Source organism: Lontra canadensis, unplaced genomic scaffold, assembly GCF_010015895.1.
Source record: "Lontra canadensis isolate GAN:19392208 unplaced genomic scaffold, GSC_riverotter_1.0 scaffold163, whole genome shotgun sequence".
Lineage (NCBI taxonomy): Eukaryota > Metazoa > Chordata > Mammalia > Carnivora > Mustelidae > Lontra > Lontra canadensis.
In genome coordinates this window covers 1,744,589-1,771,433 of record NW_022631157.1, presented here as the reverse complement: position 1 = coordinate 1,771,433, position 26,845 = coordinate 1,744,589, and the positions used below count along the sequence as shown (strand labels likewise).

The 26,845-nt window shown below is 54.1% G+C and overlaps 1 long non-coding RNA gene and 1 other non-coding gene across 3 annotated transcripts; both read right to left on the bottom strand.

The window, feature by feature from the left end:
* Positions 1-26,642, bottom strand: LOC116859796. 2 transcript variants are annotated; one of them, XR_004381209.1, is made up of 4 exons: positions 26,607-26,642; positions 3,196-3,400; positions 746-803; positions 1-111 (listed from the first exon to the last, which is right to left on the bottom strand). It is a non-coding gene; the product is annotated as an uncharacterized LOC116859796 (long non-coding RNA). The 2 variants fall into 2 exon arrangements; XR_004381210.1 differs by lacking the exon at positions 26,607-26,642 and adding an exon at positions 18,960-19,037.
* On the bottom strand, positions 26,552-26,623 carry TRNAT-CGU. The gene has a single exon. It is a non-coding gene; the product is annotated as a tRNA-Thr (tRNA).
* Positions 26,643-26,845: the final 203 nt, after the last annotated feature.

The following is a 26,845-nucleotide window of genomic DNA, read 5'->3' as shown; positions in this document are numbered from 1 at the left end:
ACAACAAATGCCTCTTTCCCCATAGTTGCTGCAAAACCCCCAAGGGGCAGTCTCCGTGTCCATCCTGGGATCCATGCCTGCCTCTAAAGCTGAAGGGGGTGAGAGGTGATCCTGGGAAGGGGAAGAGGGATTTATCAGGAGAAAGAGATGTAGACGCTGGGTAGGGAAAGCCAACAGATGGCCGTCGCATTTTACCACATTCCCAGGTGGTGGTGGTACTGCCCATTCCTACCTCCAGCCACCCCTACAGGGGCCAGGCATTAGGAAAGGCTCATTCAAGGCTCAAGCGTGCTTTTCTGTGACGTTACAGCCTGCCTGTTAGTTCGATACGAGAGTCAAAACAGAAAGCGAGCACTAATCTCTTCCCCACCAGCCATGGCAAACAGAAGGCCCTTCCTGCCTGTGCTGGGCTGTCTGCACCCAGCGAGGAGGAGGAGCTCTGCCACAGCTTCTCTGGCCCAGGCCCAGAGGGAACGCCTTGGAGTTGGCGTCTGGCCTTGCAGGATGAACGTCAAGGAGGGGAAGGAGGCCTCCATGGGCTCTGGGTCTCCGTGGGCCTGACCTGAGAGGAACCGCAGCATCTCAAGCCAGAGCCATCCTCCCTACAGGGTCCAGCCAGGGCAGGAGAGCCAGAGAGGAAGAGGAAGAGGAAGAGGAAGGAAAGGTCATCTCTGTGGAGCTAAGGACAGAAGGCACCAATCCAACACACTGAGATCAAACCTCACTTCCTGAGCACGGCACCTACATTAAGAGAGCATCTTCTCCATGCTAGACACCTCCCAGGGTTCTCTGCTGGAGTCCTCCTAGAAGGGGTGAGAAAGGGAGCAACGACTTCGTATTTGCACTCAGACACATGTTTACAGGGCCCTGTTATGCCCATTGACCAAATGAGGCAACAGACTCAGTAGTGGGGGGCTTTACCCAGGACCCCGAGGTAAACGGCTGCCCCCGATCAGATTCCAGGGCAAAGGACTATCCCCACTACCCCACTCCCATCCCCCCACCCCCTGGCACTCCCCAGCTCCAGGAGCTCAAAGCTCCGGCCTCAGCCTGATCGTTCGAGGCTGTGAGTTGAACTAAGGTTATTTCTGACCCAGGTAAGCCAAGGCTGCTTAGGGCCATCTCCCAACCCAGTCCCCCAAGAAGCCTGGGCAAGGAAAGCCTGAGCTGAGGTCCACTGCCCTGTTTCCCACCAAGGTGCTGGCTGAGTCTGTCTGCCCAACCATCCTGTTTTCTGGGAAGCAGGTTAAATGGATGTCATTGCCAAGAGCGTGGTCTGCTGCAGAACAGCTGGTGGGGGGCAGGGGGAGAGCCTGACTGGGGAGGAGAGAGCCAAGGCCAACAAGGGAAGAGGTGACCAAGGCTCAGGTCCTCATTGCCCAAGAAAACCCGTGGGCCTGACCCAGAGCTGCTGGGCTCTGGGAAAGCTGTGTTCTCAGCTCCTGGCCGCACCCATCATGTTTGAGGCAGGCTGGCCCTCCAGCTCTGCAGACGGGTCCAGGAACAGCCGACAGCTTCCTGGAGCTCACAGTGTGCCTGCCCATGACTTCCCCACACTGGCAGCCTGCCCAGGTGGCCCTCTGGCCAGGCTCCTGGAGACTAGCTCTGCAGGAAGGAGGGAGGGGCAGGGACAGCCTTCTGGAGACTCAGGCACCCCCCTAGCAGGGGTCCTGACCCTGAGGGCTGCCAGCTCAGAGCAGGGTCCAGATAAGCAAGCCCCATGTAGGCTCGGCCCCTTCCTAGACACCCCTGTCCAGGCAAGGAGCAGGGAACTGGGGGCCTCTGCCTCACCCCCCAGCTGCTCCACCTTGGCCACGCCTCTGGTATGTTCTGAAAATGGGATTCAGTCTTGCCCTGCCCAGAGCTGGGATCCCAGGCCACACGGCAGCTTGCATGGCGGCAGCTGTGGGTCCTGGCTGGCCAGGGGCACACTCCCATCAGGAAGACCTGAGGACAGGAAGCCAACCTCCCTGGAGTGCAGACACCTACCTCCTCCGTGAGACAGTAGCATCCGACCCAATGCTTAAGTATTAGTAAGCATCATGCTACGCCTGTTAGGACCATATGCTCGTTATCAGTAATTATCACTGAAACCACCCGCCTCGGGAGTCCGGAACTATAGCTCTGACCCCAGCTCTGCCCCATCCCAGCTGCGTCTTCTGGTGAGCCTCTGTGCTACTCGATGAGGATCAGAAGAGGCCTCTGAGCACAGAGAAAGTGCTGCCTACTGGTCACACCTCCTTGATCAGACCCTGAAGGCAGAGCCACAAGAATCTTCCAGCTCTAACGTGTGGCCATGGAGCCGGACAGTTCTTTGGCTACTTAACAGAAGAACCGCAGACAGACAGATACCAGTCCCTAGGTGCAACCTGCCCCATCCTTGGTAACCCAAGTCCAACCTGCCTTGCTGGGGAGGAGGAACAGGCACTGATGTTTGTAAAGGCTCCCTAGATTCTTAAGGCCACCAGGGTCTAGAAGCAGAGCAGCTGCCCACTTGGAGATCAATCAGGACAAAGCCTGCCGCTCCAGCGTCCTCACCACCTTCATTAATCCTGGTTTAGAAGAGAGACCTCGTGTGCCTCCAATAACCTGCCACAGAGCTTCCTGGCTACAGGCGATCAGCCCATCCCACTTGGCAAAAAGAAGAGAGACTCCGGCTCCCAAAGGCACAGGGCCATTGCTCAAATGGATTATAAGCCTCACGCCTTTTAAAAACCCCAATCCTGCTAACTGGGTGAGGGTGTGTATGCACATAGGGGAAAGTGCTGGAAGGATCTCTTTCATTAGCAGACATTATCTCTAGGCATGGGCATTTTTATAAGCCTTTTCAGCCTTCTGTATTTTGAAATTCTCTACGGTAGAAGGCAGTACAGTTGGGGAGGACATAGGACTCAGCTTTATTTTTCATGTACGACCTTTTAAAAAAATCTTGGGGGGGGCAAGCTTTTTGTTGTAAAGGAAGAGGAACACACTCAAGCATATGGAGGTTTTTGTGGGGGCAGGGAATGGAAGGGCAGGGCAAAGGGGCCTCAGGGAGGGACAGTTGATTTTGAAGTTAGCTATGAGGAATGACCAAGCACCCTACAACCACTGTAGGTGGTGAGAATCTCATTTTGCAAAAGCCCCATCCACCTCTTACCACGCAGCCATAAACATCACTCTGCACCCTGCCCCCAACCTCACGTTAACCTTTACCTTGACGCTGTCCCTTCTCCTGGACAGAGAACGCTGAGGCTCCTGAGCAAACCCAGCCGTCTAAAATGGCCTCTGGGACAGCTGGTGTGGAGAGATGACCAGAGCCTAAGAAGCAAGGGGCCAGGCTGCCCAGAAGGATAGTCTTGTGGTCAGGGTCCTGCAAACAGCCATCTTCTCCGGTGACCAGAGCTTGTTGAGTCTGTACCTGGAAACCCAAGAAATACCTAGAGGATTAATTTCCCTTGCTGACCTGTGAGGTTGCGAGGAACTCAGGGGTGGACCCCAGGAGCTCAGAGTCCTGTTTGCTGCCTGTTCACCTCCCTGTCTGTCCATGCACGGGCAGGCCACCTGCTTGGCCTCAGCTAGGGGTGGTGGTGGCGGCAGGGATAGGGGGGCAGATTCTGTTTTGGGAACTGGGGGCCTTCTTATGAACTGGCATTCCTGCGTTGAGAGGGACAGGTCACAAATTTTGGTATTTCTTCTCGACAGCCCCCCAGCAAGCAACCCCAAATCCACCCAAGACAAAGTCTTGGCTCAGCCAACCTATCCATGGGGTGGGCTTGAAATGTTTAAGGGGGGGCACCTACTGAGACGTGAGGAGCCCCCAGGAGGTGTACCTGGGACAGAGAACATCCAGCCAAGAATAAGCCAGGTGGGGGCACAGCAGGGGTTGGCGGGGAGAAGCCCTTTGAATCCACCAGCATCGTATTTTCAAAATGGCTCTCAGGGAGTGGGCTGGGCTCCCTCTGTTTTTTAAAACATAGTACGATTTCCTGCCCCTACTCGGTTCCAACTTCCCAAGAGAGCGGAGCATCCTGGCAAGCCCAACACTGCCGCTCCTGATGTAACTGGCCCCCTAAGGCGCCCATCCCTGGGCCCCACACATGCCGCCAGGCTCCCAGAACCTTCCCTGCATGCAAACTGGGGAGATGCTGTATTCTCCTGAGTTCCAGTCTGTGCAGGACTATCTCAATGCTCAGCCACCACAAAAAAAAAAAAAAGAAAGAAAGAAAGAAAGAAAGAAAGAAAGAAAGAAAGAAAGAAAGAAAGAAAGAAAGAAATTGTAAAAATATATGCAAATCAAGGCACTGGCCCAACAGAATTGTTTTTAATAATTCGCTCTCATTTTAGGAGGACAGGGGAGGATGTCCCAGTCAGACCCCAGGAAGCCCTTCCTGTCCCAGAGCTGCCCGGTGGGTGAGGAGGGGTGGCTTGGTGGCCACTGTCTGATGCATACTGCAAGAACAATAAGGATTTTTAGGGGCATTATGACTGAGTCAGAAAACACAGCTGCCCCTGAAAGTCCCTCATTTTTCTTGCTGTCCTTGAACGCTCTCCAGGTAAGTAAGCAATCCACAGGCCAGCCCAGGGGAGCCGAGGTGGAGAGGGCGTCCCCTCACCAGACCCGGGCCACCCACCGCCCTCTGGCCCCTGAAGGCTCTGTGGGGGGTAGGGCAGCTGGCAGTCTCTGTGAGGCCAGCTCACTGCCCCCACAGCATGCTCAGGAATGACCAGCCTTTCCTCCACCCCGAGCCAGCTCTAAACCCAGCACTTTCTGCCCACAGAGAGCGGGAGACTAGAATGCACCAGAATCCCAGGTGGCTGAGGGCAGTCCCAAGAAGCAGGGAATGCAGTAAGACCTGTGAGAAGGGTCTTCCCCTGTGGGGTGTAGACCCATCTTGTAGAGTCTGAGCTCCTGCCGAGCCAAGGGAAATTCACAGGCCTGACGTGGCAAGGGGAATGCAGGCGAGTCAGCTCCAGACTTCCTGGGAGGCCAGGCTAGGTCCTTAGAGAGGAGGATATGGGGTGGAGGTTGGGGAGAGTCATAGTGGCTCGACTCCTAAAACCCTCTCGAAGAACAGCTGAGAGACAAAAGACTCAGAGTCAGAGGGGATCTGAACTCTGGTCCCTCCAGCTTTGGGCTTGGTGACCATGTCTCTACAATGGGCCCAAGAGGAACTGAGCTCCCAGCGGTCTCTCCCCTTTCAGAGGCAGTAAGAGAATTTCAGTTCTGCTGTAGGAACCAAAGGGTCAGCTCTTGAAAATCCTTACCCAACTAGGTTTTGACCATTGTCCTCTTGCCCACCGCCTTCTGCCCTAAGATCACGGCCATACACTCCTCCAGCAAAACCCAAGCTGTCCCCCACACACGAGGACCGAAGCCACCTGGACCATTCGACAACACGACGGCACCATGCTTTGCCCGCTCAGAAGCCCCAGTCTCAGGTTTGCACAACTTGTGTGTGTGGGGGTCAGAGCAAGAGGGTGAGACCCAGCTCCCAGCTTCCCAGCCACATTCCTGTCCCCGGTGGTGCTCTGTCCCTGGTGGGAGGCAAGAAGTATGGTGTGCGACAAACAGCACACTGTGGGGTCCATCCAGCCTTCCCCCGCTCTAGCCCTTCTTCAGAGGTGGGCTCTGGAGGAGGCGAAAGCGTCAGGTGGGCCTGATCAACAGGTCCCTGACTCCTACAAAAACTGCCTATGATGGGCAAAGACGGCTGGTAAGTCCCGGATGGTACTCAGGTTCAAATCCACCAGCTGACAGGCTCTGCTGGGAAGCACGGGTTTGGTGGGGTGAAGGGATGGTCAGAAAGGGACCAAGAAGAAAGGGGAGAGGATGGTGACAGATTGCATTTCTTGTGGGAGGATGAGAAGGGCTTCCAGAATCAAGAGCCTGGTTTATGGTCCTTCTTTATGGGATGAGCCCTTCTGCTCCCCAGTCTAGGCAGGCCTCTGGGGCAGCAGAAGCCCCCCTCCACAGACCCTGGGCTTTTGACTCCTCTGAACCTCGTGGTACAGAATGCCACCCCTCAGTGGGTAACTTGTGCCCTGAAGCCTGAATTCCACCCCCCACTCAGCCTGACACGGCACGTATCCCTCAGGGGCCTGTCACCAGTGGGGCTGTGCGGCCCCGCTGTGGTGAAGGCAACGTGGTGCCATGCTCTGTTTACTTGCTATGTGACCGTGTATAAGTTACCTTGCTTCTCTGTGCCTTGGCCTTCTCATCTGTGGACAGGAATAAGCTGCCCACTTTACAGGGTGGCATGAGGGTAGAAGGGAACAAGTATACAAAGCACTCAGCAGGTTCCTGACAGAAGTGTATCATCCTCTCCGAGCAGTTTCCCCCTTCCCCTCAGACCCCGAGGGCAGGGGCTGGGCCAGGATCGCCCTAGAAGTTGCCAAAGACTCACGTCCTGGAAGTTCTTCCCCTTTGGGAAGAGCACCCGGGACATGGGTCCAGGCACAGACCTCGGGGCTTCCTGACACTAGGGTTGAGCCTTTGCCCCACACCACAGGTCCTTCCTGGTTCAGACCGAGAGGAAGTGTGCCCAGAAACCCAGCCGCCGGGCTAGAGTCTCACCCTCGCCCAACTAGGTTATGACAACTGTCCTCTCGCCCACAGCCTTCTGCCCTAACCAAGATCACAGCCATACACTCCTCTGCCAAAAGCCAAGCTGTCACCCACACATGAGGACTGAAGCCATCTGAGGACCATTCGATGGCAGGATGGCACCATGCTTGGCACGCTCAGAAGTCCCAGCCTGAGGTTTGCACAAATTCTGTGTGAGCGGGTCCTGGCACCTGGGGTGCCCTGGTTCTGTGGGAGACAGAGCAAGAGGGTGAGATCCAGCCCTGCTTCCCGGCCACAGAACCTTTGCTGGGCTCTCCAACCCACTGTGCTTCAGTCCGCTCCTCTGCGAGATCGGGGTACCTACCTGTTTCAGGGGTGGCTGGCAGGATTGAAGTTCACTCCTGTCAAAGGCTTAGAACTCTGCCTGGCCCAGAACATTCCATGGGGGGGGAGCCATCCTGACCCACCCCCTGTTGTGTTCTTCTCCACTCAGCTTCCCTCCTCTGGGTGACCTTTCTTTCCTGCCCCCCGTGCCTCTTTCTTTCTCCCGGCTCCCCCTGACCCCATGCTTGCGAAGCGGCTTTACCTCCTGACCCCCGCCCTGGGCCCGCAGTCCTGAAACCACATACATCCCTGTCACAAGCATGGATCACCGTGGTTGGCTCCCAGGGGCCCAGTCCACATTGCAAACAGGCTCTTTGTGTGATGCTCGGGCACCAACGCTCCAGGCCGCCCACTCAGGCAGTCTCTGATGCAGGTGTTCAATAATGCGGTGAGGTCGGTGTGAGGGTGGTGGGCTGCCCCAGGTCGTGGCCAGAGACTGCCCCCCACAAGCCGTGGTAGGGGTATGGCGGACAGCAGAGCTCACCCCTTCCTGGTCCCCGGGCCTTCCCTGAGCCTGGCCTGTGCCAGTCACACATGGATGACCAGGGGGTGGGGGTGAAAAGCCATCCAGGCTTCCAGAGTCGCTGCACCGTGAGGAGGCTCCTCTCTGAGTGTGGCTTCCCTAAAATAGCCAGCAACCCACAAAACCATGGTGGAAGGAAAAAGAAAAGCCAAGCAGAGTTATCAGCCCTTGTTTGGAATTTGCTTTAGAAAGAAATGTGCCAGTCCCACCCTGACGAGGGAAGGAAGTGGTCAGGCACAAGGCAAGAGTCCCGAAATGTCTTGGGGGAAGCCCTCCTCCAGAGAAGCTACTGAGCACACAGACGGTGGGTACTGGGGCCTGCGGCGGAGGCCAGCTGAGACAGGCTTGTCCTGGGGCCTGGAGGGGCCAAGCACGCTTTGAGGCAGGGGCCAAGCTTCCCTAGCAGAGTGAGCTGGTCAGGCCAGGTGGAGGGTTGCTGGTGCTCCGGCTCTGGGGAGCTGGCCTGTAGGCCCTCCTTCCAGCACCTACCCCATCAGCTCCAGGACAGCTGCTCTGGAGATGGAAGCCTGAGGGCTCGATGGCTCGGAGCCTCTGCTGTGGGAGAAAGCCCTCCTAGACGTGGGGGCCCCATCCACCCCTACCGGCTGTCCACAGGCTGGGATGAACAAAGCCAGGAGACCTGTAATCATCCATCAGAATCCCTAGGTTTACGATAACCAATCTCTCTCAGCCAGAAATTCTTTTGCCAAGAACACCTCAGCTCCTGAATGCTTACACTCACCCTTCTGCTCCCCCCGCCCCACAAACTCTCCAGCCCTGCCTGGCCCAATGCCGACTGACCAGTGTGCCTTGGAGTTGGCTCAGCACCGCCCCCCAAAATTCATCAGCGAGTGGAGGTCCAAGTGCCCAGGGGCAAGGCTGGCCCACAGCCTGAGCACATCTGCCACACAAACACCCACGGCTGCTAATGAGGCTGCTTCAGGGAGACGGCGCCCTCCTCTCATCCACAGTTCCAGACCTTCTGGAAGAGCCAAAGCCAGGCATGAGTTGTCCATCAGAGCCACAACTTTTATCTCTTTAAGGAGACTCCACGGGGGAGGGAAACAAGAGAAGCCGAGAAGGCATGCAGACAGCTCAGCTAACCGTAGGAAAAGAAGAGTCTACGTTTAAAGATGCCTTTATCCTTCGTACAGGGGTTGGCAGACTGGGGGCCCAACCCAGACCCCTTCTTGTTTCTGTATCTAGTTCTATTACAACACAGGTATACTCATTCAGGCAGCATCGACAACTGCTTTCACACCGAAAGAGAAGAGCAGAGTTGCCACAGAGAGCAACCCTATTTGGCTCCTCACAGGGAAACTTCGCTGACACCTGCTTCCGGTGAGTATTCACTCAGGACCTAGTGTGCTCCACAGAGAATACAACAGTGAGGAAAACCTCTGGGCCTCCGTGGGGTTTGAGGCCTGACGAGGGAAGGGCTCTGAGGACCGTTGAGGCCTGCTGCTGCTCGGGTGTGCTGAAGGAGAAACACACCCCAGAAAGGCTGGGGCCCTAACCCCCCCCACCCAACCGCCGGGCTTCGACTCAGACCTGCGCACTCTCCCTTGGAGCCCTCAGACCATACATATTTCAGAATTTTCCAGGGTTTAAAAAAGCCATGAGGTACACATACCGCCTGTTTTGCCACACCCCAGCAGGGCAGCCCCCCTAATGGAACACACTCATCTCTCTGTAGTGAAACCCACAGATACTCACACTGCCCGAGAGAAAGAGGGACTCTCATAGTCTCAAGTCCATGTGGGTCAGGTTTTCCCACGATATTAGTTATAACAACAAACTTTTGGTTTGCAGTTTTCTTGCATTTGGAATTTCACCTAAGGACCGGGAGCCTGCACCCAAGAACAGCCAGAAAGGACAAAAGCTGGGTCCTGGCTTCATTCCCCGCAGACTGCCCCATGGCCACCAGGCACAAAAGCGAGCACTCAGGAGGCATACGACAATACGAACTACATGAACTAGATCACCAGAACGTTCTTCCTCAAAGATCAGCCACTAACATTACTGCGGACAAATGTCAAAAAGTAGTATCTGAACCCTGCCTTCATAGACCCGTTCCACTGTCAGAAGAAACTGACATAGATGAGAAATGTTTCCAATTCCATTTACCTGAGATAAGGAAAACGAAACTGTTGTCTGGACACTGTGGCTGCCACATGGGAAGGCACACGAGGTGTTTTGTGGGGAACAGGTGAGGGGGTGATAGCCAAAACGGAAAACAGATGATTTTTTCCCTCTGTGGGTACTTGCTCCAAACCTCCCTGTCATTAAAGTTCCATCTGGAAATCTACAATAATTTATATCATCCCAAGTTCCTAACGGCTAATTAGAAAAATGTACTAATTAGGTAATCTGGTTTCAGATGTTCTAATTATATTACTTTGGAGAAGCAAAAAAAAAAAAAAAAAAAGTAAAAAAAACCCCCAACAACCCAGTATGATTATTATTATGTATATATAGTTCAATAGCACTTCGTCCAGAGTGTAAAACATCCAGAAAGTCTAGTAAGTCTGAAAAACCAAAACCCTCAAACCTTACAATAGCCATACCAGAAGAATATTTTAATACCTATTATCTATAAACAGTGGAATCATCTATGAAATGCAGCGTTTCTGCAGTAAAGGTGATAACTTAAAAGTATTTCAGCAGTAACTCCCATCAGCTGTCCTGGAATTAAATGGATTCCCCCCTTTTCATGCAACAGGGTTTCAGCATTCTGAAATGTCATACCCTCTGTTTCTTAACAGAGCACTCCTACAAATGACTCCCAGAAATTTCCTCATCGCCTGAGATTTCTAAACCCCAAATTGGGAAAGAGGTTCTGGGCTCCACTGATGAGCTCTGCCTAACCCGGCTCTGGGCAGATTTCTAGGAGGGATTTTACGGCGGGATTGGGAAACATGGTTAGCCTGACAAAACGTCTGGGGTAAGAAGGTGAGAGGGGATGTGGGCGCAGAAGAGGGTCTGCACGCTGGAGAGAGCGCCTTGGATAGGGCATTCCCCCACCAAAGCCAACCACCTGGAGGGGCGTGGCCAGCGACCGTGGGCGCGGCCAGACCAACCCTCCCAACCAATCAAAGCTGCCTGCGACCTCCAGGACTATATTTAGTCAGGGCTGACTACACTTCAGGGGGAGGGGCTTGGGCAGGCCAAGCCCTGCCACCTGTGAGCGCGGGCGTCCGCAGCCCAGCCACCGCGTGCAGACGTGCTAGGACACCACGACTCCTGGTGGAGAGTGGGCACAGGCATCCTCTCTGGCACTTCCTCCAGCCCTCAGCGGGGCACGTGCTGCCCATCTGACGAATACCATTTGCACGACAAGAAGGGACCATGCTGGGCACGCATGGCCTGGGCACAGGCAGGGCTGCGCAGAGAACCAGGGGCCGGCACTGACAAGGGCCACTCAAGTTAGTTTCACTTTCTGGTTTTCATCCTGGGCCACCTCTCACCCTGATGCAAGAAAATATCCTCTGAATGCCAAGAGAGAAAAATCCTCAAAAACGTTCCTTGTCGTTTTCCTTTTTTTCTGAGGACACGGTTTTCCTCTGAAGACCCGGTAACAGGCTTTGGTGAAAACCCCAACTGCGTAACTTCGGTCCCCCGGGCTGTTTCGCTCTAATATGATTACACATCTAAATGCAATAAACGGGGCAAAGTGGTATTATTTTTCTGGGAAAAACCAACATCATAAAAGGGTCTTTATTGAATCAAGGGCCCAAGAACTGTTCTCTTGCCTAATTATGACTCCCCAGTGAACGAGGCTGGGTTTCCAGGCAGGAGTCCTCACTCCCCAGCCCAAAGGGCAATGGGATATTTGTCACGACTTGTCTAATTACAACAAAATCCACCGAAAGGACAAAAGGGAGGATGCCAAGGTAGTTTGGCAGCAGCCCCCTTCCCCCCACTCAGGCCCTACAGACAGGGCCTCCTCCCACGACCTTCTATTTAAGGAGCAGCCCCCCCACATTACCACCCCTCATATTCAAGTCAGGATCCTGGACCCTGCCCCTTTCCACTGTCATTGCTTAAGTGGTTTTCCAGCATCTGACACTGCCCTTCTCTATCCTCATCTATACAGAAAAGGCCCATTGTCGAAATGTGGTATTTTGCCAGATGTTTAACATTCAGTGATTTGCCAAGGTTAGTGTGCGTCCAGACCTGAGTGACAATGAAGGCAGGCTATCCCCAGACACAGAAGAAGCAGAGACAGTGGGGAGGGGGAGAGGGAGACTGAGGCCAGGGGAGGGCGAACCCTGCACATGGACCTGCTGGGAGCAAGTGGTTTGGTTGACTTTTCTCAGGTATACAGTTGGAGACCAACATTTTGCTCATATGCAAGTCCTGCTTCCAAGTTATCTGTTTAGGGTGCTTGGGTGGCTCAGTCGTTAAGCATCTGCCTTCAGCTCAGGTCATGATTCCAGGGTCCTGGGATCGAGCCCCCCACAGGGCTTGGGAAGCCTGCTTCTCCCTCTCCCACTACCGCTCCCTCAGCCTCCCTCTCTCACTGTCTCTCTTGAGTGTCAAATAAATAAATAACATCTTTAAAAAAAAAAAAAAACAAGTATCTGCTTAATCACCCTCAAAGTTCCAAGAGCAGAGACACATTTTTTTCCCCATGTTTTTAAGCTCACCACAGCAAGCTGTGCGGGAAAGAGATTCTCCCACTAACCTGTCTCTTCACATAGGCTGGAGCACAGGGAATGCATGAACCCACCCCTGGTAGAGTCAGCGACACCCACCCCCCCTTCCCCCACCCCACCCCCGCCCCAACCAGAAGCAATGACTTTCTTTTCTCCTCCCACCTCCCTCCCCTAGCAAGGACTTGCTTTTCTCCCCATATTTTCTCCCCAGATACTAAGCCAGCAAGCAGCTTGCCAGGCTCAAGTCGTCTTTCCTTGACCTCACTCGGTTTCTTCACTGGCCCCACAGCTCCTGGGATGAACTGTGGTGTCCTCTGAGAACCGCTATACATGTGCCCCTCTCACCGTGCACACCGCCCCGGCCCCAGGCCTTTCACCCACATATCCTCATTTGATCCTCTGATCAAACACGGCAGGCGTGCTGTCATCGTAGCCAGGAAAACTGAGTCCCAAGAAGGCATGTCACTGGTCCAAGGTCACTCAGCTTAGTCCATGGGAGAGCGTGGTTTCCAATTGCAAGGCCTATGCCTTTTCACCAATGCCTGCCTTCAGCAGGAAAGGATTTTGTCTTCCCCCAATCTCCTGCAAAGCCAGGTGCCATGAGCAGATAAGCAGCAATGCCACTTCTTTGTGTTTAGGAAGAATGGGGGAGGTCTATCTACCTTGCAAAGGACACAGAAACAGAGAAAACTGCAGACTGGAATGAAAGCCTCTGTCACCAAGAAGGAGAAGCTACTTTTTCCCTTGAACCCCACCACCACCACCCCCCTCCCCCCGGGGCAGAAATCCAGTGAGAGGAAGTGAGTTTCATGAGAATGAACCACAAAGTCTTCACGGACAGATCCAAATTTCCCAGATGCACATCTCCTGAGTCCCTTCCCCACCCCTCCCAACCGCAGCCCCAGGTTCCAATGCTGTGCCTTCCTCCGTGCCTCCTGGCCCAGAATGTGGCCCAGAATCGTGGAAATTAAGGCTATAAGGGGGGGGGGGATGCTGTATTCAGTCCAATTCCCCCGCTGGACAGACAGAGAAGGGGGCTCTGGGGCCCAGAGTGGCAGAGCAGAGATTAAGATCAGGAGATGGTTCTTTCCACACAGCACCTCCCTCCCCAGTGCTCCTGGACAGCAAACACAAGGGGTCTGGCTACAGGGCGATTTCAAAATTCCCCAGATTTCCAAATTCCCCAGACCGTGCCAAAGGGAGGAGGGAGGGAGCTGCACAGTGGGTGAGAAGTCACCTGCTCTGGGGCCCATCTGTGAGCCTAGCCTACTGCCCAAAGGCCTCGAAAGCACTGAAGAGATTCTGGTCTTTCTCAATCACTGGTTTGAAATCAGAACATCACTGAGCCATTAAAAAAAAAAAAAAAGTAGAAGGAAGTCCAACGAAACTCTGATTTTTATTCCCATGCTGATTACCCTGCCGTGTACTTTGGAATATCAACTAATTTCCTTCCACCAACACCCCCACCCTGATTCTGTACCCTGCTTCGCTGGTCCCACCAGAGTGCATTTCTTGTGCCCACTGGGTCAATGAGCGAGCAAGCCAAGAGCAGCTGTAGAAATTCACCTTTTCCGGGGCCCTTTCACAAAATGTGCTCAGTTTCAGAACCAGAGTCCCCAGGCCTTTCAGACTGGAGGTACTGCAGAGCCTATGTTCCAAGGCCGCCACGTCGGCACAGCCAGGGTACTTTTTAAAGACTGTGCTGGCTAATGCGGGCCCCATCCGCCTCCTGTTCATGCTTGCTGGCTCCAGACCTGGGAAGTCCTACTGCACCCAGCCAGCCGGGAGATGCTGGGGAAGCCACTCCCTCTCTGAGCCTCAGCCTCCTCCATGAGAAGACTCAGAAGCCCTCAGCTGCTCTCACAGGTAGAGGACAAATCCCAGTGGGCAGCTCAGGACCGTGCCTGTCTTACAGCTATAACCCAGCCTGGCCCCATCCCCTGCATGGGGCTGGTAGACAAGAAAGCCTGAGTCCAGGGAAGAGGTTCCCAGGCATGAGCCCCACCTTAGGATCACAAAGCTGCTGTTCCCAGTGGGTTAAGTAACTTGCCCAAGGCTACACATTAGACAGCAACAGAGACAACCTTGCAACTGGCCAGACCCACCAGCCTGAGGTCTCCATCACTCTGCACCCTTCTCAACAGACACGTACACACACGCAAATTCCAAATAAGAGAGCCGAGGAATGAGCACCAGTCAAAAGTCCACTGGTGTGTGCCCGGCACTGAACCTCCATTTTTCCTATATAGCTCACCATGCCGAGACGACACAGGTAGTGAACTCTCATTCACAAGGGAAGAAATGGGCACAGAGGAGTTACTGGTCCAAGGCCACTCAGCTGGCAAGTGGCAGTTAGGACTCCCAACTCAAGCCCATCTGGACCCCAAGTCTGTCTTCATGACCCTCACACTAGGCTGCTTCCAGAAACACACTTCGCAGAACCCAAGCCGACCCCTGGCTTCTCAGACAACTCTTTCCCGAACGTGTCACTGTTAGGAGCGCTGTTCTTTTGTATAGAGGAACTGAGCCAGGCCCCAGACTGGCCAGGCAGCAAATCTACTTGGTGCAGGAGTGAGGGCCACACAAAGTGCAAAGCAGGGGACAGAATCCTGACCTTTGCCAGGCGTTCAAAAAGCTTGGCTTTTAGGCCAAGGAGCCTGAGGGAGACCTGGGGAAGCAGCTCAGATGCCACTCCCTGGGACGGCCACCAGGGAAACGCTGGAGGTATTTCTAACTAACCTAACTTCCAGAGCGGCTAGGACATTCAGGGCGGACATGAGAGGGCTGGCTTCTCCCAACCCTTCCGTTGCCAATCTGATCCTGCTGGACAAAAACGGATCTTTAATCTTTCAAAGGTTGGGACTGGATTTTTCTTTAAAAAAAAAAAAAAAAGGCGCTGCAAGGGCAAGGTTAATTATTCACCAGGCTGCAATCTACTTAAGAGTTGAGGGAATACAAGTTTCCTCCCAGGAGGCAGGACCAGGAGTCCAGCTGGATTTTAAGTCTTCTGTGGGTCACCCTGGGGGTCTGGTTGAAACCCGTCCCTCCCACCAGCTTTCCACCTTGCATTCAGATGCTTCCAGAGGACCACTCCAGGGCACAAGTCTGCCCATGTCAGCCACTTTCCCTAGGAGCCAAGAGGGACCTGGCTAACAGGGAGGGACTCAAGGGAGGGGTGGGGGTGGGGGGCATCTGTTTCAGGAGACTACGAGAATTCAAAAGGGACGCAAAATCCAAAGGCTCTCAACCAAAGCCCAATTCCTAAATACAACACAATAAAGCACAAATCAGCTGCTGGAAGCCAGGCCAGTGCACTGTGTTGCCGATTCAGTCACACTTTGCAAAGGAAAAATCCCAAGAAGGAAAAACGTAATCATTCACTTCCCCCAAAGCAATGAAACACTAAGGCATTTCCTAAAAAGCCCTAAAACCCAGATCAGCCCCAGTTACGCCAGAGGGGAAACTGCCAGCCACCTGAACCAGGCCAGGGAAGCCGGGGACACTGCTGGCTCCTTATTCCCATGTCTATCCCCTCCAGGGTGGCTGCTAATCAGCTTTTCTGCATCCCATCACTTCAGGCCAGTTCTGCGACCACAACATTCTGGAGATTTCCATGGACTTCATTTAGTTTAAGAGACTCATCCCCGGGGCCGGGAGAGGCATGGGTTCAAAGGGAGAGAACTCTGTTTTCCCAACCTGGTTCAGTACTCTGAAGAGGACACTGATTTTCTTAAATAGGGAAGGCCTCCAGCTGAAGCTCCCACCAGCCTGCTCCCAGACTCTTTTGCCTCAAAATGGAGAATTTAAGATACTTGTGCATTTAGATATAAGACCAAACTTTTCCCCATAGTTCTGGCATCTGTGCTTACACTAACTAGGGCACGCAGGACAAAGCTCACACTTGAAAACACGCAGGCTGACGACAGAGCAAGGCTGTGCCCATTCCTGGACTCACATGCCCAACCTTGCCTCAGTGACCCCACAGCCCATGGGGTCCCCTCACCCCAACACGGCCACCCAAACATGGAGAGCAGGTACACTGGGTTCCAGGAAAGTCCACTCTATACTAAGCCCGCAGAAACCTGTGGAAAAACCTTCCAGATGGGGTCTTTGCACAACTTTCAGAGAGGTGGGCCAACCTGGCTGGGCTGTTTTCTCCCTCAGCCTCCTCCTACTTCTAGAAAACCCTTCAGTTTTCCCAAGTCAGGCAGAAGGGTGCCCCAAGGTGCCCCGTTTTGTCAGCCTGCCCTTCACACAGCTCAGGTCACCTCACCGCACGTTCCCAAATGTTTTTCCAAGGCCCCCGCCGCCAAGAGAACCAAGACCCAATATAAAAATAAACTAGAAGTTCCAACACCCAACAAACTCAAGGTTTCCCAGGCTGGGTGGGCTTTTTCTTTTGGAGGGCTAGAACAAAGTGACAGGGCAGAGGGTTTAAGAGGCATAAAACTTGACTTGGGCAGTCAACATTAGGTGGCACAGGATCAGGGAACAAAAGAACACTCCCACAAAGATGCATCTTTGAAGAAACGACGGTGGGAGGGAGGGGCAGGCAGGGGCTTCCCCCTCCACCCAGGCTAAACTGCCACATCCCGTCCCATCTCCCCACTCCAGAGACAACTCCAAGAATAGGGCGATCCTCCCCACTTTCACGCTCAAGGTTGCTGCTCTGGGAAGTACGGCAGGACAAAGCTGCCGCTGGGCGTGGGGAGCTGGGGAACAGGAGGCTGTCTCTCCCCGCACCCCACATCCGCCCTGGAGGCAACGAGCTCTACCCGAAGAACACGGACCCGACACCGACCGCACACAGTGACCGACTTAAAGTTCTGAGCACGTTCCCACTGTTCCTGCGAAGCACAGGGATCCCTCGAATCTGTCCAGAGAGCCCGCACCGAGCGCCCCTTGCCACCCTCTCTCCAGAGTGGCCCCGGGAGGTGGCCACCGGCAGGGGTCCACACTCCCGCCTGGGTGCAGCTCCTGCCGTGCCGGCCTGGAGCTTGGGAGAAGCCGCCGGTCCTGGGGGCCGAGGACTGGGACTTTGTAGGCCAGTTGAACCGACACCCTCATCTCGCCCGCAAAGACCCAGCCCTCAGCTCCCCCGCGTCTCCGAGTTCGGTGGCGGGCGCGTCCCCGACGGGCTTCCTTGGGCTGGATCCCGCCACCCGCTTTCCAAGGCGCTCTGCTCTGCCGAGGCTCTTTCCCCCAAGCGGCGTCCGCGAAAGAAGGCACCCGCCCCGCCCGACCTCGGCCCGCGGGCTCCGAAACTAGCCCCCGAAGAGTTACACGACGTTCGGCGCCGCGGCTTCCAGGCCACCGCGGCGCAGGCCGAGGAACAGTGCTGGGCGTGGGGGTGCTGCGGGGACCCAGCCTTTCCTGACCCCGCACACCGAGCCAAGAGCGCTCGAGTCACACGCGGAGAAACTTCGCCACGATCCCACGCCGCGCCCGCGAGGCCCAGCTCCGCGTCCCTCGGTTACCTGCGCTCTGATCCGCGGGGCTGGGGCCGAGCCGCCGGTAGGGCACCTCCCACCGCAGGCCGCGCCCTCCCGCACCGCAGAGCCCGGGTCGCCTCCGCCACCGGGGAAGTAGCTGCGGCCGGACCCTATGCCCCGACGTCCCGCTGTCCCGCGCGCGCCGGGCCAGGGGCCGGGGCCTCGCTCAACCTGCCGGGACCCGGGGGCCGCTGCCGCCCCCTCCCCAAAGAGCACGAGCCCGGCGCTGCGGTGAGAGGAGCTGGGCGGCGAGACCCCTCGAAAGTTGGGGGAGTTCCGCCCGCTCGCTCGGCCCTAGCTAGCTCCACGTGCTGGTGACACATCAGGAAGGCTGCGCGCCCCGCGGTTCCCGGCGGGCGGACGCGACCAGCGCCCGCCCGCACCGCCTCCCGGAGCCGAGCGGACGGCGCCCCGCCCCGGCCCGCCCTCCGCCCGCCCCCCGGCGGCACCGCCCCCGGCTGCGGCACCCGCGGGAGGACACACGGGCGGGGGCGGGGAGGTGGCTTGGGTGCCCCTCTCCCGGACTGCCCGAGCCGCCCCGGGGGTCGAGTCCGGACGCGAGGGGCCCGACTCGACAGTTTCGAGTGCCTTCGTCCCAGTCACGCAGCTCTTCCCGCCCCCGAGCTCCAGTAATTTTCCCTTTTCCTCCTCTGACCGGTCCGAACGGCTGCCGGCGCGTCCTCCCGCGAAGGCCGGCGCGGAGAGCCCCCTGCCGGCCACGCTGCTCCTAGGCCGTGTCCCCGCCCGGGTGGAGCTCTCAGGCGGCCGGCCTCAACCTCCCCATTTGGAACCCGGAGCCATCCAGACGCTTACTGGGGCCTTGCGTGGCCAACCAAGATAATAAATGTAAAGCGCCAAGCGCAACGGTACCCCGCAGCGTGCTTTGTAGAGATGTTAATTGTGTGTTTTCTACCCATCCCCACCCCCTCTTCCAGTTGCCTGCAGACCCCCTCTTCTCCTGGCTGTGCGTTTCGAAAACCTGAGCTCCTTTAGCGGGACTGTAGGGAGGAAGGGTGGTAGAGAAAAGCTGAGAGGCCCGGCGACAGCTTTCCCAAGATTGGAAAGGGGTCAGAAGTCAGTGGAATCCCCTTTGTGGGGACCTGCTGACCCACTCTCTATAGAGACGCTAGGACGTCGGGGAGTAACTGCCTGTCTCATCGGAGAGCGATCTGGGGCATCCACGGGCCTCTGCCAAGATGCCCACCCTCAAGATGGCCAGGATTCCAGGGAACATGGAGAAGGAAGTAAGAGGGAATGATGGAAAAGCCCAGATCACCACTGAGATGCAGTCCCCCCTGCTTCTCTTCAGTTGGAGCTGGAGTCTGATTTAATTTAAAGAAAATCACGAGACATACCTGTTTGTGGCCTCATGTAGATACTGGCTATGTTCCTGTCTTTTTCTTGGCCTCACCAACCCAAAACATGCCTTAAAACCTCACTGTGATGGAAGAGAAGTGCTTTATCTGCACAGTTGGCCAGCTCCCTCCATGCAGGGGAGAGTCTGGGGCTGGACAGACAGAAGTGCAGGAGCCGGAGCTCCCAGGAGAGAGTGGCTTTGGGAGGGATGGAGGGCAGATGGTGGCCAGGTGCGGGCAGAGGTGCTCAGTGCTGGGGCAGGGTGAGCAGTGGGCCCCAAGTGTCTGTAATCCCCGTTTTGTGGGAGCCTAGGATTAAAAGGGAAGAAAGAGGAAGATGCACTGACATTGCTGGTGATGCTGCCGGTGCTAGAGGGGGCCTGGGGTTCATGCTCTGCTTTTTCTTCCCCTTTTATTGCTCTCTCTAAATCTGACAAACCCTTTGGATCTCGGAGCCTGGAGGGGCCTGGAGGAGCCGGTGCCCTGGGGGGATGAAAGGGCAGGGATGTAATGGGTTTACCCCAGCGCTGATCCCAGAGAAGCCTGCAGAAGATTAAGATTTGCTCCCTGAGCTTGAAATCTCCTTGCTACCCCCTGACCACATCAAAGCGCATGGCCGTAGGGGGCACCTAATCCCATCAATGGAATCAAAGCTGGACTAGAAAAGAGATTCTGCGGAGTTTGTGGCAGCTCACTAGACAAAGTTAGATGCTGGGCTCTGGCCTCCTCCCCTGGGAGTGACATCCCCCAAAAGATCCAGAGCCTCGTCCACAAGCAGACAGGGACTGTCCTTGAGGGGGCCACACTGGGAAGGTCAACCCCAAGGACTGGAGAAGCTGGGCACTGGGCCGGGGCTGGTCTGCATCTCACAGTTCCTCCAAGCTGTACTTTGAGCCAAGTGCTTTCACCGTGACGTACCCGTGTCCCCAAGCACAGCGCTCCTGTGTGTCAGACAGTTTCAGGTAGAAAAAAAATGTGATGTGTATTTTTCAATGTCAATGTCATGAATATCGTTGTCACAATGATGGGAAAAAGTGGTTAGTGAGAAGGCTCACAGCCAAGTATTAAGTCTCTACTATTAGAAAAGGTATTCTGAGGGGCACCAGGGTGGCTCAGTTGTTAAGCGTCTGCCTTTGGCTCAGGTCATGATCCCTGGGTCCTGGGATCAAGCCCCGCATTGGGCTCCCTGCTCAGTGGGGAGCCTGCTTCTCCTTCTCCCACTCTGCCTGCTTGTGTTCCCTCTCTGGCTGTCTCTCTCTCTAATAAATAAATAAGTATTCTGATATGGCCAAAATGGGGACAGTTAGTAAGTTAAAAAGACATCCCTTCCAACCATCTTTAATAGAAACACTGTCTAAGGGCAGTAACTTTCAAACTTCTAGTCATGCCCCATGGTAGGAAATATCTGTACCTACTTATGTATATAAAATGTCTCATGAAACAATTCTTATGCACATGACAGTTTTCTTATCCTTGCCTATTCTGTTCCAAAAAAAAAAAAATGCTACTCACAAGCTGTTAAAATGTCTTTCACGGGGTGCCTGGGTGGCTCAGTGGGTTAAAGCCTCTGCCTTCTCCTCAGGTCATGATCCTGGGGTCCTGGGATTGAGCCCCACATCGGGCTCTCTGCTCAGCAGGGAGCCTGCTTCCCCTTCTCTCTCTCTGCCTGCCTCTGCCTACTTGTGATCTCTGTCGGTCAAATAAATAAATAAAATCTTTCAAAAAAAAATGTCTTTCACGATCCACTCATGTACCTCCGGCAATTTGAAAACTACCGCCTTCAAGAATGTGCCCAGGTGAGCTAGCTCTCAGTGAGAAATTTCTAGGTGCCAAGACCCCGTGCTTCTCCTTAGGTTCTCACACCGACCCTCAGATGGGTATTATTATTGTCCACATTTTGTAGATGGCATTATGTGCCAGGGTTGCCGCAGTAAAGTACAGGCCTGAGAGCAGCCCCTCTCTGCCCAGTTCCTCTCTGGTCTGGTGCACCTTCCATCAGCTGCTCTGGGGAAGCAGCTCAGAAAAGCCCAGCAGCCAGGGTCATTCATGCTACCTTTGCTCTTCTCCCACCCTCCCACCATAGTCTGTCTCTCCAAGACCTCTCCGTGCTTCTGCCCTTTTTGCGCCCCCTCCCCCACAGATGACCCCTCGGAGTCCCCGGCTCTTTAGCAAGCTAGACTCAGCGTCCTTAAGGCGTAGGGGGAGGGGAGGGTGTGATGCGACACCGACATTCTTAAGGTCCCAGACACTCTGACAGACTCCTGCCCATATCCAGCTCCGTGGCTGGGAGGGACCAAACTGCCTCGGGGACAAAATCTTACAGAGTTGGAGACACTGACCTTGTTCTCTCCTCCCTCCCCCATTCTAGATTCTTCCCTAGGTCTTCCTTGGTTCCCTATTTTAAACTGCAGCCCCCTTCCCCATCACATCCTATCCCCCAACCTCCCTTTTTTCCCTTCCCATAGCCCCTTCCCCTCTAAAGTGCCACATATTTTGCTCATTTGAGTATCTATTCTGTCTCCCTGCTGATCTTTGCCTCCAACTCCCAGAATATAAGCTCCACAGGGGTAGGAATTTCTGTCTCTCTCATACATTACTGTGTCCCAGTGCCTCACACATAATGCACACTCAGTAAATATTTGCCAAATGCCTTTCAGTCCTGCCTACACTGCCCTGAGAACCCAGCTTTGCTATTATTGGATGGGCTTGACTGCCCCAAACCCTCCCCAGGGGCCCCCTGGGGCTGAGCCACACAGATGCACTCCCTCCAACACTTAGTGATTTCCCCAGTTTCCTCTCAGTGGGTGACCATACCCTCCCAGGACAGAAGGGCCAACATTGACGTGGCCTCCAATGCCCAAACCATGCAAGGTGGTTAATATCCACCTCGTGCTACGGTATTGATTCTCAGCTGAGAACTTGAATAGCAACCCACAAAGCATTATGAAGTGGCAGAGCCTTGGTGGGGGGAGAGGGTGGGGGAACACTAGTTTACCCAGAAACTGGGCTGACAGAGATGCAATGATTTACCCAAGGTCACTCTATGCTGCATTCTTTCAGCTCAACTTCTGCCTCTGGACCACCCAGCCTCTATTAGAGGCAACATCCACGGTCCCAGACTGTGCTGGCTTCTTTCCAGCTTCCTGCCATCAGTCAGAAAGAGCTCTGTGACAAGACACAGTATATTCTGTTCAGATGGCAATCTACATGCATTCTCTTTCCCAGCCCAGATGGCTTGGCCAGAGGGGAGAGTCCCAGAGCTCAGGAGAAAGACAGGCTGGGCGTAACGTCTTTGCTGCCGAGAATCCACCCCCGGGATTGCTGGTCCTGTCGTCCACATCTGGAGCCTGTTTCAGTTCCTCGTGCCTGTGCCACCTTCCATCAGTTATTCTCTGCCCCTGGGCCTCTGTGTCATCACTGACAGAACTGGAATGGGATTTTCTCTGTGGTTTCTCCCAGCTTTGCCTATTCCTTAACTATAGGAAAAGAAGTTGCTGACTTTTTTTTTTTTTAATTGTTGTAGACATTCATTCATTCAGTCAACATAGAAAAAGCCCCTTTATCTATCTTGGTCATTTGAGAAAACGCAACGCTTGCCCACAAGCAGAAGCAAAAGGTTGGATAAAGGAGTCCATTCTTTCAGGTGTGATAATAGTTCAGCAATGTCACGGCAGTGAGTGCCTTGAGCTGGATTCTGTTTTCCTGCATGATGGGGGGTAGGACAGGGGCAGGTGGTCTGACACTCTGCTTGGGTTATATCCTCTGAACGTGACTTAAGGAGTGAGGCAGAGAGGGTGCGAAGTAAGCTTATATCAGGAGCCTTACTGGCCCAGAGTCCCAGCCATCCCAACCGGGGCGCTCTGCCAAACTTTCAGTGCTAAGTGCCTGGACAGTGTTAGAGCCCTTGGTCCAGAGGAGCTAGTAGTCAGTATCCTGGGGATTCCAAATGTTGGCAGTGTGGGTCTGTGTCCCTCTCCCGCCTCTACAGCCTGAGTGGTCTGGTCAAGCCTCTGATTTTGTCCCTGTGTGCTTTTCCTGTGGATGGGGGTGAATATTAGACAGGTACTGTACCTGCTTGGGTCACAGGCTGGCAAAGAGATGGGCCAGCTCCTGGGTACGGGTCCAGTAATAATGGAGATGACATTCTCAAACAGATTTGTGCTCATTCTGTGGAAGAGCCTAGACTGTATTATATATACAGGTAGAGCTTTCTAGATGACCTTGAAGAATTCACTTCCCTCTCTCTACCTGCTTCTGTGGCTGTGAAATAAGAGGACTGGTGGTCATTTTCATTCCTATCAGCCTGCGATTCCAAACTGGTAACCTCTGTCCCCAAGAATGGGTTTGGACCCTTCATGTTTGCTTATAAGTACTACGGTTTTGTTTCTTAATTTGCAATTTCATTTTATGTGCAAAGTTAGAGGGGCTGGGAGGAAAAGAAAAGTACCTACCACTGCCTAGTTAGCTTCAGTCTAAATTCTAAATCATGGTATTTGAGTGTCAAAAATGATTGAATGAGGGCAGAAATACCCAAGATCTCGCAGTGCTCTAGCGAACTCCTATTTATCCTCCAGAGCCCAGCCATGATGTCACCTCTTCATGGAAGACTTCCCCACACCTCCAAATAGGGACCTCTCTTATGCTGCGGCTCCATCTCTGCACCAGGTACTAAAAACCCAGATATGAGTGAGACACTGTCCCAGCCCTAAGGGGTCTCCCAATCATGGTGTGAGATATACAGAGAGGTCCTAGACAAGAAGCTGAGTCACTCATTACCTGGGGGAATCAGAGGTTTCTCGAAGGAGGTGATACCTGAGTCTTGCCAAAGAGCTGAACCTGACTCTGATCCAGTGTCCGGACATCGCTGCTATCTTGCAGGACATACAATGACAGAGGAACTTGGTTAACGGCACCAAAAGTTTGCAGCTGGCAAAGTCCAGGCTATGGGAAACCCTACAGGTCAAACAGGGCAGCTTCCTTCACTGATACATTGCAAGGAAATGAAAGGGAAGGAAGATAATCCCAATGATTGAAAAGAGCCTAAGAGATAATCAATTTGAAAGATGAACAAATTCAAACTATAGGGTATAAAGAAGCATAACAAGGTGATATGTAAAAATGCAAGGAAGTGATTACTATACAAGGAGGGAGTATGGTGACTTCAGGCTGTAGGGGGCTGTGATTGGGAGGGGCACATAAAAGAGGTTTCTGAGGTGCCTGCCAAAGTTCTCTGACCTAGTGGTATTCTTCTTACATAATTCATTAAGACATTGACCTATGTGTGTGGCTTTTGAATCTGTTTTATTGTACAATAAAAGATTTAAAAATATCTCTTTCTAGGCTGGAATATTGGATTCAAACTGACAGCAGGAGGCAAAACAAATTCTGCTTGCCAAATTCTGCTTTTAAGTTAAATAATATTCATGTTCGGGAAGGAAGAGGCCTGACCTAAAGTAGTGTATATTTTTAAAAAATATCCTGGAGTTTTTAGCTGCCCACAAATGGCCGTCTGCCTACGTGGCTCTCAAAGTGGAGAGCCAGAGGCCCTGTGTTCTGTTCTAGAACCTGGGGGGAGCATATAGGAGGAGGTCTGAGCAAGGGGAAACTGGCAGTCAATGAAACTATCTCTGGAGTAGCTTATCACAATTAAAGAAGGGGACAGACAGACTACAGGGTATCAGGAATGGGCACCTTTGCAGCTCTCATCTTGCCCATGGTGGGGACTGACTGTAACTCTGACCCAGAGTCAGATAAATCTCCTCATGAGGTCAAGATCACCAGGCCCCACTGTGAAAGAGACTCCTATTTTCCACCACCTCGGCAGCCACGAGAAAAATGGGTGAGACAGCTCCAGGTCCGGTTGCTTCTCTCCAAGATCTGGACTCTGAGGCAGAAACCAAATTTCAGGCCACAAAGTAGTTAGGAAACATCCCTTTCAACTTTCCAAGTTTGCAGCTAAGAAAGTTGAAGTCCAGAGTATGCCAGTGATTTACTGGAGGTCATGCCATAAACTCAACATAGGTATCTCTTTCTGCCTGTGCCCTCACTCTGTAAGTCAATGACCTACCCGCAGCCTGCAGAGATGAGTGTAGATATCTGTGGGCCTTCAAAGGTAACCGCGAGACCTCTGTTTCCATGCTCATCTTGGTACGTGGATCTGCCCCTCCTTCACTTCCAACTTCCCTTAACGTGGAATCTGTATTTGATCCTTGTCTTTGGCCCTTTATCTTTGGGGACTCATGTTTCTTCCCATATCTGTAGGTTGACCTATGTACCTTGACCTTCTTGTATTAATTTCGCCTTGGTTCATTGCCTGCCCTTGCAGGGTGAAATTCTCCTCTCCAGCTACTATAGGAAACCCAGTGTTTAACCTTGGAGTTTCTTTTCATCAGGAATCCAATTTAAGGGATAAGACTCAAGGCACTATCCAATAGTTTGGGACCTTTCTTCTTCCTATTTCTGAATATCTGCAGTCTGTCTCAGTTTGTATTTACTAACAATTCCATGATAACACTGAGTCCCTAGCTCAGCATTCTCTTCAAAAGCCATTTCTTCCATTTATTGGCATCTTAAGGAAAAGATCAATATATTTCCCTGCTCCCTGAGCCCCACATCCTGTCTTCTGGTAACTCTAGACACCACCTCAGAGACTCTGTTGACATTCAATCCACCGGAAGCTCCTCACGGTCAACTGTGCAGTGGGGCCCCTGAAGGTACTGTGATTTGGGGTCACATTAATAGAAGTATGGGATGCAGAATGAGGGAGGCAAAGTTCCACTCATGAAACTATGTCTGAAGTAGTATTTTCAGTGCTGAGGATCACAATTGAAGAAGGGGACAAAACGCCTAGAGCAATTTGGGAATGAGAGGCTCTCGACATCATGTCATATTACATGGGGTTGTTTATCCTAGCGATGACCTGGGAGTGTCATAACCGGCTAAGGGCCAGATCTAAAGGATCACACAGGTAGGCACCAGACTCAAACTGTCAGTTCACAGGGCCTGGGAAAGGACTAAGCGCCCATTAGCTGAGCGATGCGTTGGCTTTCTAAACAAGAACACAAGCAGCGAGCACAGGTGGATAACTCACCTTACAAGCAACACACAGAAACCAAAAAACACCACTCCAGAAATTCCAACGTCCTTTCTGGAAGGTTCTCCCACCCTTAACACACGCAAACCCAGCGACACAGGACCGCCCCTCCCCCGCCGGCGACAGTAGTGCTTAGCTTGGGCCCTTGCCCTGGGGCCTCCGTGTCCCCATTGGTCACAGGGATCCCAGAAGAGGCAGCGTTGCACGGCAGGGTGAGTGGGGCCGCTGCAGGGCAGCGCGGTGGGGACGAGGGGAGGGACAGGTACGAGGTGCCGGTCCTGCCAGCGAAGCGCAGCGTGGCAGGGACCTCGCAGGTCCACCAGCAGTTTGGTGAGCCCCGGCGCTCTGGCCCGGCCTGCACCGGTGACTGCGCAGCCTGGGGGAGGGGAGAGACCGAGGAGGCCCACAGAAGCCGAAAAGTAAAAAACGCCACGCAGTTAAGGGACGGCGCACGTGGGGACATTAGAGACCCCACCGCCAAACCCCAACCTCATGCCCCAGGCACGGACGGGGTTCGAACCCGCGATCTTCGGTTTACGAGACCGACGCCTTACCACTTGGCCACCGCGCCTGACAGCCGAGCAAGCGGTGGAAGCTCTCAGTGGAGGATAGGCGGCGCAGGCGCGGGAAGGGCGGCGCCCCGCCTCCGGCCCCGCCCGCCCCTCTAGACCCGCCCTCCGAGACCTGACTCTGCCGGACGCTGGACCAGCTCAGGGCCGGCTCAGGGCGGAGGCCAGGCGGCCGCTTCCTGCCCGAGGCGGGACCCGAACTCGCGGCTCGCCGGCCCGGCCCC